The sequence below is a fragment of the Camelus ferus genome, chromosome 10 (assembly GCF_009834535.1).
Source record: "Camelus ferus isolate YT-003-E chromosome 10, BCGSAC_Cfer_1.0, whole genome shotgun sequence".
In the NCBI taxonomy this organism is placed as follows: domain Eukaryota; kingdom Metazoa; phylum Chordata; class Mammalia; order Artiodactyla; family Camelidae; genus Camelus; species Camelus ferus.
In genome coordinates, this window is record NC_045705.1 from 1028719 (window position 1) to 1042392 (window position 13674).

Genomic DNA, 13674 nt, shown 5'->3' on the forward strand with positions numbered 1-13674 from the left:
ACATCAATCAGAAAATCCAGCAAAGAATCAAACACGACTGCCAAATTTTCCCCCTTCTCAACCTACCATCCTCAGTAACTGTTTTTCTAAATCCATTGAAAGGCTACAATTGCAATGGAAAAACATGACAGCAAATAGGTTCACTTGTGCTAGGTATATGCAAGACATGCGGGTTTCATGCATTGCACATAATTTATTTAACACAGGAAAACCACAGTTTCCCTTGTTGTGTTCTATTGATTGTTCATAATCAGAAACTTGTAAGGAGTGGGAGAGGTGTGACAAAAGTTGAGGCTTTCAACTTTGGAAGAAGCAATCAGATAAAAGCCAATTAGAAATTTGAGTCAGGACTAAGAATTGGGCACATTATTCTGCTCTGCAACTTTAGATATGAATGGGGGATTCTAACAGCACATAAAAGATCAATAGAGTGGTTGAAAATCAGCTCAAATCTGCTCTTTATTGTAGAAATAGTAGTGATGAAGAAATTCCAAAGCTCAAAATAAAGGAAATATTGCTTAATGGTTAAGAGAAAGAACAAACTTCTAGAAATAAAGAAAAAGAAGAAATTATTAGAAGAATTTTACCTCATATGTGTAAGTATCAGTTCTATGGAATATTACACTAAGTTTTTTGATTGCTCCAGAAATAATTTATTATGGTATGGCCTCAAATAATTGAAATTTCTGTATAAGAAAACAGAAAGAAATACTCTAGATATACTGATCTGTTAATTTTTTAATTATTCAGTGTCTAATACGTACCTAGGGAATGTAACCAAGCCAAAAAGAAACAACTTGAATATGGAGTTTAATTATGTTTATCATTATCAGGCAATATAAATGAAAAGTATCTACCTATGCACATTGAAGCTATTCAATACATTATAGAAACAGCACATAAAGAGGGGAAAGAAAGTGCACTGTCCTCAGATTCAGATATATTTTTATTCATGCAAAAGCTGAGAAGTAATGCAATCAACAAACCATTAATGAAAGGTAATTTAAGGACATTTTTAAATCAAAATTCGAAATATATCATTAGGGTTGTAGTGATATGAAAGAAAGATATAAAGAGTATTAAAATATCTCAAATATAGAACTAAGTTAAAATGATTGCTATAAATTCCTTTTAAATTAAAATGTCAATGACAATATTGCTGAAAGAATATAACGTAAAAAATAAATAAGATGTCATATAAAGTACAGTGCCAATTTATACAAATAGTTGTACAAGTAAACAGATGGATAAAGAGATGATGTAGATACAAGATAAATAGAATTTAGGTGATTTTGTTTCATTTTGCTCAATTTTCTAAATTATCTTTAATGTGACTTAATAATTTGGTAGCCAGAAAAGTCTTACTGAAGTATTATAATGTAATCAAATAAAATCTATAAAATAATTTTTCTCAACAAAAGGTTTGAACCCGAATCTTTTAGAGATAATCTTTTCAAACATACATTTTTAACTTTCCTAAAACACAAAATAAGGGAAAAGCTTCTTTAACCTAAAGGGACGGACAGAAAGCTAAACACAGGTGGCCCTTAAACAATGTAGGGATTAGGGGCTTTGAACCTCACACAGCAGAAAATCCAGGTACAACTCTAAAGCCTGCTTGCCTTACCCAGGGTGGCATCCCCAGGTCAGCCATCCAAGGATCATGTAGTACTGTGGTACTTATTGAAAAAAATCTGCATATAAGTGGATGCATACAATTCAAACCTGTGCTGTTCAAGGGTCATTCATGTTCTGAATATGGTATAGTCATGCCAAAAGTCTAAAAAATTACTCATAAAATACATTTTTTCACTTATGATTATAGACTAAAGGTTTATAAGCAGAATGAAACCAAATTAAAAGAATACTTTACAATTGCTAAATAAATAAGGCTTATCTTAGAAATAATTACATTTTAATTCTGTGAAATACATTATTATGGAACATCACATCAATGGAGTCACAAGAGAAAATATGTTAAATTGATGTTAGAAAAACATTAATATTCATACTTTAATTTATTGAGATATAATTGACATACAGAACTGTATAAGTTTAAGGTGTACAGAATAATGACATACATATAATCTGACATGATTACCAAAATAAGTTTAGGTAACATCCATCACCTCAAATAGTTACAAATTTTTTTTCTTGTGATGAGAAACTTTAGGATCTATTCTTAAGCAACATTCAAATAGACCAGATAGCAACGTTAATAGTAGTCATCATAAAACTCCTAGAAGAAAATATAGGTAAAAAGCTATTTGACATGGATCTTGGCAATGACATTTTTGGATAGGACACTTAAAACATAAGTAGTGAAATAAAAAATAAACAAGCAGGGCAGGATCAAACTAAAAAGCTTCTGCACAGCAAAAGAAACAGTCATCAAAATGAAAAGGCAACCTACTAAATGGGAGAAAATATTTGTGAAATATATATCTGATAAAGATTAAGATCCAAGTATATATAAAAAAGTCATATAACTCAAAGCAAAAAATGATAATTCAATTTATAAATTAGCAAAGGGTCTGATTAGACATTTTTTAAACTTGGCTTGCTTTTAAAATGGCACTACTATTTTTTTTTTGTAAGCAAAGCAGATACATTAATGAGACAAGTGTTTCTGAAATGTCACTATATACTCAAAATACACTGTTTTATCTTTATCCCTTTTCTGTTGCTCTTCTTCTTCACCTCTTTCTTTGCTCTTTTTTAACACTGAAGTTCCATCTCACCACTTCATAAGCTAAATAAATTCAAGGTCAGTAATATATAACGAATGCTCAGAGCAAAGAAAAAATGAAAGATACAAACTCAATTGGAAATAGAATTTAGAGTAAAATTTAGACCTTTAAACATTCACATTCTTTAGAAACTGGATATTAGATCCTTTGATCTGTTAATCATTTAATAATATGATATAGAAAATAATGAAAGATCCCACTTTCACAGGATCTTAGGGTCTCACAGAAGCAAGTAAAATGCACATGGTAAAGGATAGCCTAGGTAGAAAGTGTGTTTAAATGTTTCACCTGAATTATTTTGAGTATTCAGAGGAAAAAGATGTCATAGCATGTCTGGAGGAGGGCCATAGAGAGTGGTAGACGAATGAGAGAAACCTTCTTGGAAAAATTGGGTGTGTGCTAGGATTGTAGGATCTGAATGTGCAACAAAAGGAGAAGGCCATTGCTTGGGAGTTGGGGTGGATGGGAGCGGAGAGGACCCACATAAACCAAAGCTGATTTATAGGGAAAATACAGGGTCAGTGGTGGATTGCTTTGGCTACAGTGGAGAGTCCCTGAAGGAGCAGAAGGATGTAGCACTGATTCTGCAAAGGCACCAAAAGCTGAGCTTGTGGACCATCTACTTAAAGCGAAGATTCAATCCATCCCATTGGTAAAATAGAGCAGCAGGTGTATGAGGATTAAATAAGTTATCTAAAGTCCCCAGCAAGCCTTTGGCTCACAGGACATAGTATTTCTCCTTTTTTCAGTAGCAACATAAAGGCACATGAGGTGCCTGAGTAGAAGAGTGAACTGACCAGAGCTGTGTTCTCAGACAAAGTAATCAAGCAGCCACATTCTGTATAACATTGTTAAACAGAGAGAGAAAAAGGAAAAAAGTGTATCTAAAATATATATAGTGTGACTTACTCCAGCCTTGAACCTGCCTTAAACTACACTAAGCCAGGATTTTATTTAATTTGTTCCTCTGAAAAAATTCTCAGCATGTTACATAAGACTAACAAGAACAAGGTTTCCAAGAAAAAATCTTTTAAAAAAATGTGTGACATGGTGTAGACTGGGGCACACACTTAGTATTTTAACACATGATGGAAAAATTTAGGGACAGAAGGGTAAGGGTTGCAGCTAAAGCTGAAAATACACATTTAGACATACTGAAAGCAGCATTTAGCAGAGTGTCTTAGCCGTGGCAGGAAACAAGTGGCAGATAGGCCACTCTTCTTCCTGGCAGGTAATGACAGGGTCACTCTTTTGGAACGAAAAATCAAAACAGACAATGAAGATATGAGACAGGTCCAGGTCACTGAGAGAAATCTGACAGTAGAGTTTTGGGACCAATCTGATTCCATGGTATGTCTGTGTGGTTAGGGAAGTCTTCTGCACCTCTCCAAGAAAAAGAGGACAAATGCAACCACACAGAGCATCGTTGTTATTAATTTGCAGGTAACAAGTTGTACAGATCTAGTTTCACCTGCGTGAGAGTCTTCTGACTCTTTTTTCTGGTTCTAGTTTGGTGTTTCCTTTCCCTCACTGTCTCTTTTTCAACACCTGAGGTGAACCCCCTACCCAGACAGCCCAAGCAATCTCCCTACAAAACAATCTGCAGACTTTATCAGGACGTTTGTAGAGTGGAGACATTCTCATCTAGGGAAGAGGGGAACAATAGCTCAGTCTACCACAGATGTTGTTGGTATATTGATGTGAGCCTAAAGACACCAGTGAAAGCCATACATTTGTATGAGATCACCAGTAAAGGGACCACAGGAAAGCAGAGAAGTCTGATGCCTTGGGCACTCCCATCTTTGGAAGTCTGGATGAATCAGGAAAAGAGTCTGCAATGAAATTGTCAATAATGTGGGAGAAGAACAGAGATTGGTATCCTGAATGTCAAGTGAAATAAATGCTTCAAGAATTAAAGATTGATTAACACGCTGTTAACCAAATGCACTGAAGACTGAGAATTGACTATTGTATTTAACAGTGTGCAAGTTATTTGTTACCTTGAGAATAGCAGTTTCTGTAAAGAATGGGAATGAAAGCCTGATTCAAGTGGGTACAAAAATGAATAGAAGGAGAAGAAATGAAGCATAGACAACTCTCTAAAAGAGTTTTGCTATATGTAACACAGCACAATGTCATCAGCAAAAGGCTTCTTCCTCTCCATGGGGGAAGATGAGATGCAATCAAATCAGCAGCCCAGACTGATATAAGCTGCTCTCTTCTTCAGAAAAGGGCAGATGTCATAGAAATTTCAGCAGCAATTCATTTTGTGAACTCTTGGAAGACAGAAGAAATAACCACACTAATACTTGAGAAACAACACTTTTCTTTAAAAATGAAGTGGTCTCTATTTGTTAATTTCAATTAATTCATATTGACACCATATGGTCTTACAATAAGCTGTTCATTTACTTTCTAAATAGGTGAGGAGAGCCAGTCCCAAGGAATAATAACAATAGTAATTATAATAATAAAAAGAAGAAGGAAAAAGAAACATTCCCTGTATAATCTGAAAAAAGGAATTTTTTGTACATATGAGATAAAGCACACTATTGTCAAGACATTGACTCTTGACTATCTGACATACAGAAACAATAATAAAATCTGTGTACTGGGTTCAAGTTTGAAGGTAATCTGTTTTGTTATTCTCAAATATGCAAAGTTCTATCAGAAATCATAGCAAAGGCAGCTGTATGTGTTTAGTATTCAGCAATGACACTTCAGATTATAGTACTCAGAGTGACCAAAACAGCCAGATCTTGATAGGAATATAAAGGAATAATTAATCTGATCATTATAGTCCCTTATTTGGATTAATGATGTGATTCAATCAGTTTTAAGCAAGCAGAGATTTTGAAGGTGGAAAGATTGAATTACTTGGATTTTGATCAATTCAGTCATGCTGTAAAGTATCACCACAATGTGCCAAACACATTTTTCCTATTGTCAATATATGGTTGAGTTTCCCACATGATCTGTTTAATACTGATGCAGCAGCTAAAAATTTCAAAACCTGTAAGATCAGGTATTATCGGATTTGACAACTTTTCTTTCTAGATGAATAATAAAAATTTTAGTTTTAGCATATATAATATCTAGCTCTTCACAAGTCAACATTTTACCTCTCTTGAGACTTAAGAATTTCTGCCCAAGAACTGTGGACTGCTGCATCCTTGAAGTACCATAAAATGCATACTTGAGACCAAATGGCTTTTTTCTTTCATATTCTCCAATCAGTCATCTGAAGGAGAAATGTTTTAAAGTTGAGCCAGTCTTCCTTTCCTTTTGAACACTTAGGCTGAATTGTCTGCAAACTTGTATGCATTTGAAGGGAAGTTAGACTCAAGCCCCTGTAATACCAAGGCGGGTTTAAAGTATCGCTTGTCAGTATTTGAATGTTTCCTTCCAGATACAGAAAGCAAGAGTCCGACTCCACATCCCTCAGAGAAACTGACTTGTCAGAATAGATCCTTGGCTTTGCCAATGTTGGATTTCAATTTACCAGATAAACAACATCATAGTTAGATACTTCTCACAGAAAATGTATAAGGCAGTAGAAAAAGTGAGTCATCTGGTATGACCAATGCAAGTTTACAAAATGTGTGATCTATATGAAATAAGCAGGAATTAAAAGGTAAATGTAGTGTGCATATGAAGTATGGTTGTGTGGGGGGTGGTAATACACCAATTATTAAATGCCTTTTGCCAAATACCTACTTTTCTGAAGTTGAACATATCTATGTACATGCTTTTTTTCTCAATTTATAGAAAAAATGATATTATATTGTCTTATTTTTTCAAACAAAATCCAAGTGAAAGAAAACTGTTCCCTTCTTAAAATGGATGCTGCTCTTCAATGAAGTAGACAGATGCTTCACTTGTAGATTTTAATGCTTGACCAAGTGCTGTAGGTAAAAAGGAAAGGCTCACATTATAGGAACACTAGAAATCAGCCTTTAACTGAATTCAAACCCATGGCCAAATACATATTCAATAAACTCAAAATATATCTACAGCCAGAAATGTAGGTCAAGAATAAATTTCAATCCATGAAGCACTTGTTTTTGTATTTATATACTCAAATTTTTATATTTGATGGATACTTTGATATATATATACACTCTGGGATAATTTGTGTATCTGTTTCAAAATTGGGCCTATCTTAGGTAGGTCAGCAAGGCAAGCTAAAGATTAGCTCAGCAGATGTCATTTTGATGGTGGTGTGATTAATCTCTTGAGAAAGTTGATTGTTAACTCCAAGGGAAAAAGCCCTCTTATTCACTGAGACATGTTTTAGATGGAACAGAATAAAAAAGTAGAGGAGAATTTTCAAGGTTAAGAGACCAAGAATTGGGATGATTCCTGAAGGAAATTTTGATAAAATTTCTAGCTTAGTGTGTCAGAAATTGGACTACACTTTTTATAGGAGCCCTGTGAATGAGCAAATGGATGTAAGAATAAACTGATATCAGTTTATAGCCTGAACAGGTTACCAACAACAGACCAATGTAAATTTTTTTCCAGAATTCTTTTTCTTTCATTTATTAGCTTGGTTTGAGCAATGTTTTAACCTCTCTAAGCCTCACTTTCTTAATAAAAAAGTCTACCTCACATTGTTGTGAGGATTATTTGAGAAAAATGCATGGAAAGCATTTCTCATAGTGCCTGATATAATGTAAATCTACAATTCAAATGCATGTTATTCTTATTAGGGGGGAAGAAGAAACAATTACTGCAAACAATTTCAGAATTTAAAGATGTAAGTGGATTACTAATAAGGTGGTGAGAAATACTCAAAAATTCTTTCAGATGGTGGCCAAGATGGCAAACTGGAAGACCCTGAGTTCACCTCCTCGTGCAAGCACATCAAAATTACAAGTGTTTACAAAGCTATTTATGAGAACAACCTGAAGACTAGCAGAAAAGATTTCCTGCAACCAAAGATATAAAGAAGGAACCACAATAAAAGAGGGTGGGAGAGGTAGACCCACACCCCTGGCAGGTGACCCACAAATGGGAGGATAATCACAAAGTAGAGCTTCTTCATAAGAAGTGAGGAGGCTGAACCCCTCATCTGGCTTCCCACTCCAGGGGTCTGAGCAGGAAAGAGGAGCCAACAGAGCATCTGATTTTGAAGGCCAATGGGCCTTTCATATAAAAGACACAGAGGACTATAGGAAATAGACATTCTGCTTTTAAAAGGCATGTGCAAAATCTCACATGCTCCAAGTCCCAGCACAGAGGCAATAATTTGAAAGGAGTCTGGATCAGACCCACCTGATAACCTTGGAGAGCCTCCCGGAGAGGCAGAAGGCAACTAGGACTCCCACTGGAAACATAGACACCAACAGCAGCCATTTTCGGAAACTTGCTCTGCCACAAGGACACTGGTGCTCGTAAGGCAATTTTGGAGTCTTCCTTCTAGCCTGTTAGTACCAGCGACTTCCCTGCCCACCAGAGGGCTGGGATTAGCCCCCAAACCCCCGGGCCATGCAGCCCACTGCCCCAGGACCGAGCTCCACCCACATGTGGACTGGTAGAAGCCCCAGAATACTCCAAGTTATGCAGACAGCCTTGCTGGGATGTGGCCTCATGCAGGAGCTAGCTGACAGCCACTACATAAGTCAGGGCCTGGCCGCCAACCAGGCCAGGGTCTAGCTCCACCTTCCAAAGCACCCACAGTGACCAGCCCTGCCACAAGAGAAAGGCCCCTGCAGCTCACATTAGGGACACATGGATCACAGCTCTGGTGAGCAGAAGGCAGAAAGCTGCTCAGCCATGTGGGACATCTTCTACATAAACCACTTCTCTCTAAGAGCAAGAAGCTTAACTGACTTACCTAATACATAGAAATAAACACAGAGAATTAGGCAAAATGAGGAGACAGATGGACATGTTCCAAAAGAAAGAGTAAGTAAAACCTCAGAAGAACTAAAGTAAGTGGAGATAAGCAATCTACTTGATAAAAAGGTCAAGATAATGATCAGATGCTCACCAAACTCAAGAGAAGAAAGGATGGACAAAATGAGAATTTCAACAGAGTTAGAAAATTCAAAGAAGAATCAAACAGAGTTGATGAATTAAAAAACTGAAATAAAAAGTAAACTAGAAGGAACTAACAGCAGATTAGAGGATTCAGAAGAATGGATAAGCAAACTGGAAGACAGAGTAGTAAAAATCACCCAAGCTGAACACAAAAAATAAAAAAAGAATTTTTAAAAATAAGAGTAGTTTAAGTGACCTTTGGAGAAACATCAAGTATGTTAACATTCACATTAAAGGAAAAGGAAGAGAGAGAGAAGAGGCAGAAGCTTTATTTCAAGAAATGATAGCTGAAAACTTCCTTAGCCTAGGGAAGAGAACAGACATCCAGTTCTGGAAAGTGCAACGGGTTCCCCTAAAAATGAAACCAAAGAGATTCATTCAGACATTCATAACTAAATAGCAAAAAATACAGAGACTCTTAAAAGCAGCAAGTTAAAAGCAATGAATTATGTACAAGGGAACTCCCATAAGACTCTACTGACTTTTCAGCAGAAACTTTGCAGCCCAGAAGGAAATGGTATAATATGTTAAAAGTGATGAAATGAAAAACCCTACAACCAAAAGTGTTCTATCCAGCAAGGTATCATTCATATTTGAAGGAGAGATAAAAATTTTACAGAAAGCAAAGTCTAAAACATCTCAGCATTGCTAAGCCTGCTTTACAGGAAAAGTTAAAGGGACTTCTCTAAGCAATAAAGACCACAAATAGAAATATGACTATTATAACAGGAAAAATAATAGGTAAAGACAAACATAAAGTGAAGGTAGTAGAGAAAAAAGTAGTAAAATCATATCCATTCTAATCTACCCACTATATATGTTTTGTGTATTAAAGGATACACAAAACAAAAATATGTAAAATATTATGTAAAAATATTAAATCTTGGGAGAGGGAGCAAAAATGCATAGTTGTTAGAATGCACTCAAACTTAAGATTATATCAACTCAAAATAATCATATATATGATACAGATATAGATATGGTTGTTATATATAACCCTCATGATAACCACAAATAAAAACATATGACAGGTACACCCACAAAAAAGAGAAAGTAATCCAAACATAATGTTAAAGATAGACATTAAATTACAAGGGAAGACAACAAAACAAGAGAAAAAGAAATAGAAAAGAACCACAAATAGAAAACAATCAACAAAATTCTATTAAGTACACACCTATACTTATTTTATAATTCCTTTAAATGTCAATGGACTAAATATTCCAATCAAAAGAAATAGAGTGGATGAATGGATACAAAAACAAGACCCATATATACAATGCCTACAATAGACTCACTTCAGAACCAATGACACATGCAGACTGAAAGTGAGAAGATGGAAAAAGGTATTCCATTAATATGGAAATTAAAAGATAGCTGGGGGAGCAATACTTGTATCAGAAAAGATAAACTTTAAAGCAAAGACTGTAGCAAGAAACAAAGGAGGATATTATATAATGATAAAAGGATCAATCCAACAAGAAGATATAAGAATTACAAAAATGTATGCACCCAACATAGGAGCAACTAAATACATAAAGCAAATATTAACAAACATAAAGGGAGAAATTGACAGCAATACAATAATAGTAAGAGACTTTAAAACCCCACTTACTTCAATGGATAGATCATCCAGTTAGAAAATTAATAAGGAAATACTGGCCTTAAATGACACACCTTATTGCTGGCATTAATAGACATATTAAAAGCATTTCATTCAAAAGCAGCAGAGTGTACATTCTTCTTGAGTGACCATGGAACACAATCCAAGATAGATTATATGCTAGGTCACAAAACAAGTCTCAATGAATTTAAGAAGACTGAAAACATATTAAGCATCTTTTCTGAGCCAATATATTAAAAGGATTCTACAACATGATTAAATGGCTTTTATCTCAGTTGTGCAAAGATGGCTCAGTGTCAATAAAACAATCAGCATGATACACCATGTTAACAAATTGAAGAATAAAAATCAGATGATCATCTCACTACATGCAGGAAAAGCTTTTGACAAAATTCACCATCTGTATATAATAAAAACTCTCAAAAACATGGGTATAAAGGGAACACACCTCAACATAATAAAGACCATATATAACAAACCTACAGCCAACATCATACTCAACAGTAGAAGCTGAAAGTATGACCTCTAAGATCAAGAAAAAGACAAAGATACCCATTCTCACCATTTTGTTCCACATAGATTTTGAATTTCTATCTACAGTAATCAGACAAGAAAAAGAAAAAAAAATTGGAAAGGGAGAAATAAAACTGTCACTGTCTGCAGATAACATGATACTATATGTAGAAAACTCTAAAGATGCCACCAAAAGACCAGTTAGAACTAATAAATGAATTCAGTAAATTGCAGGGTACAAAGTTGATATACAGAAATCTGTTGTAGTTTTATATACTAAAAACAAAGTATCAGGAAGAGAAATTAATAAAATTTAAATGCACCTCCTTTCTCTTCCTGGAAATACTTCTTATAACCTGTAACATTAAAGCATAATACTGCCTTTATTTCATGAAATTATTGTGCTGGTGTTAATTGTCATGACTTTCTCTTAATTCACCTCCCCTCGTAGTTCCAAATACCGCTTCTATACTGAAGGCTAACAATATCGGAGCTCTAATTTTATCCTCCATGCTTAACTCCAGACCCACATAAACATAATTTTGAACACATTTATGTGAAATTGTCACAATAAATTTAAAGGTGCAAAAATGAATTTACTATCTTTCTCTCACCTATAAAACTTACATAATTTAAGGTCACCAGTACCAATTGGATAACCTCAGGTAAATCTTTCCCTCTCTTACCTGAGAAAGGAAATATATACTCCACTGTGCCATCCCCTCCAACTCTGTAAGTAGCTCTTAATCTCTTCGATTACATTTCTAGCCAAAACAAGGTTGGATACATTACCCAGCCCTGATCAAACCACTGCATGAGTATGCAAAAATTATAGAAGTAATTGAAATCTTTAAAATTCTTCCTATGCAAAGAGTTTAGAATTTTTATGAACACCTGTTCAATTTATATTCTGTATCATTTTATAGAATACTGCTTTATTTCTGGTATTGATTTTTGCCTTATTGTCTATTTTGTCAGATATCAATGTATTCATGCTATCTTCAAGTTGCTTTTTTTCTTATGTATCTTTTTCCACCATTTGACTTTCAATCTTTCTCTTTCCCTATGTCTTCAATATATAGCAGTAAACACTACAGAACTCTGTGTTTTCTAAATATATGTAGGATGATGATCTGTTTGTGTGTGTGTGTGTGTTTTGAGACTTTAGTCAACACCCATTAATTGTTAGTAATGATATATTTGGATTTTTCCTGTCTTCTCATTGTGTGCTCTCTTTTCGTCACTCTTTGTCAGTTTCATTTATTTTTTCCTGTCTTTCTTGCCTTCTTTTGCAATTATGCAGTCTGTGGTTTTATTTTCTCATTCTGTTTTCCCTCTACTTGTTGAGAAGCTATGTAGTCTATGTTTCCTTTTATTGATGTATAATTTATATATATTGAAGAGCTTAAGTCTTCCCAGTACAACTTGGCCGTCCTGAAATTCACTTGTATAATCTATATTAAATCAATATTTAGAACATTTCCATCACCCTTGAAAGATCCCTTGTGTACCTTTTCAGACAAACCACCTCCACCCCTTGAAACAACCAAGTATCTAATTTCTATTATAGATAATGCCTATTAATTTTATCTGTTATATAATGTCATGTACATTTAATAGTATGGTATACTCTCTGTTGTATTGGTTTTTTTTTTTTTTCATTTATCCATCTTGTGTGTTTGTTACTTCAAATTCATGGGTAGTATTCCATTGTATGTACTATAATTTCATGGTTTATTTTTGGTTTTGTTTTATTAAAATACATTGTCCTATTCATGGCCTACTGCACTATTTCCAGATTTTGGTTATTGTGAATAAAACTGCTCTGAAAATTTTTGTTCAAGCCTATTTGGGGCATTTGGGTGCAAAGTTTTCCATTTCCTTTAGATAAATAACTTGCAGTGGAATTACTGAGTTATAGAGTGGATGCACATTTAACTTTTTAATAAGGTGACCATGGGTTTCCCAAGTTTTCAACCATGCTCATCCTGCTCCCTACTTACACACTTTGTGGCTTAGTATTTAATTTTCACTCATTTTCTTCTTATCATGATAGGCATTATTATTTCTTCACACAAAGTTTGTTTCAACTTACCCACACGTCTGCCAGTATCTTTGGCATCAGAATATTCTGGCATCAATCACAGATCTTCCCTCTGGGATTATCTTATTTATTTCTCGATTTGCGCCATAGAATGCTATCCTGTGAGTGTTGGCTGGTGGTCACTCAGGTTTCATCGTTATAGCATTGGTGTTTCACCCTCATTCTTGGAAGATAGCTTCTCTCAAGATTGAATTCCTGATCGCTTCTCTCAGAATGTGGAAGATACCCCACCGTCTTCTAGTTTCCGTTGACGCTGTTAAGAAGCAGCCATCAAAGTCAATTACGGAGCTGCTGGAGGTGATTTCAGTTCTCTCTCTGGCTACTTCTTGTTCTTGTACTGTTTCAGTATTACAGGCCCAGGCTGGATTTCTCTTCGCTAACCTATTGAGATTTACAGTGCTTCTTAAATTTTTTATTGTTTTACTTCAAGTGTTGCTTTTCCTCATTCTTAGCCTTATCCTGTTCGAGGGCTCTGAATAGACAATTGGTGCAACTTCTCACTCTGTCCTCCCTGACTTTTAAACACTCTGTTACAGCATCATCTCTCTTCATTCTGGGTTATTTTTAAAATGTATTTTCTGTCTTCAGTTCTCTATTAAACTCTGCTATTCAATCCATCTATTGAGTTTAAAAATTTA

The 13674-nt window shown here is 34.8% G+C and overlaps 1 long non-coding RNA gene across 1 annotated transcript; it reads right to left on the bottom strand.

Moving 5' to 3' along the window:
• Window positions 1-4058: 4058 nt before the first annotated feature.
• On the bottom strand, window positions 4059-13038 carry LOC116666285. Its single transcript, XR_004323047.1, has 3 exons — window positions 13028-13038; window positions 7658-7664; window positions 4059-4334 (listed from the first exon to the last, which is right to left on the bottom strand). It is a non-coding gene; the product is annotated as an uncharacterized LOC116666285 (long non-coding RNA).
• Window positions 13039-13674: the final 636 nt, after the last annotated feature.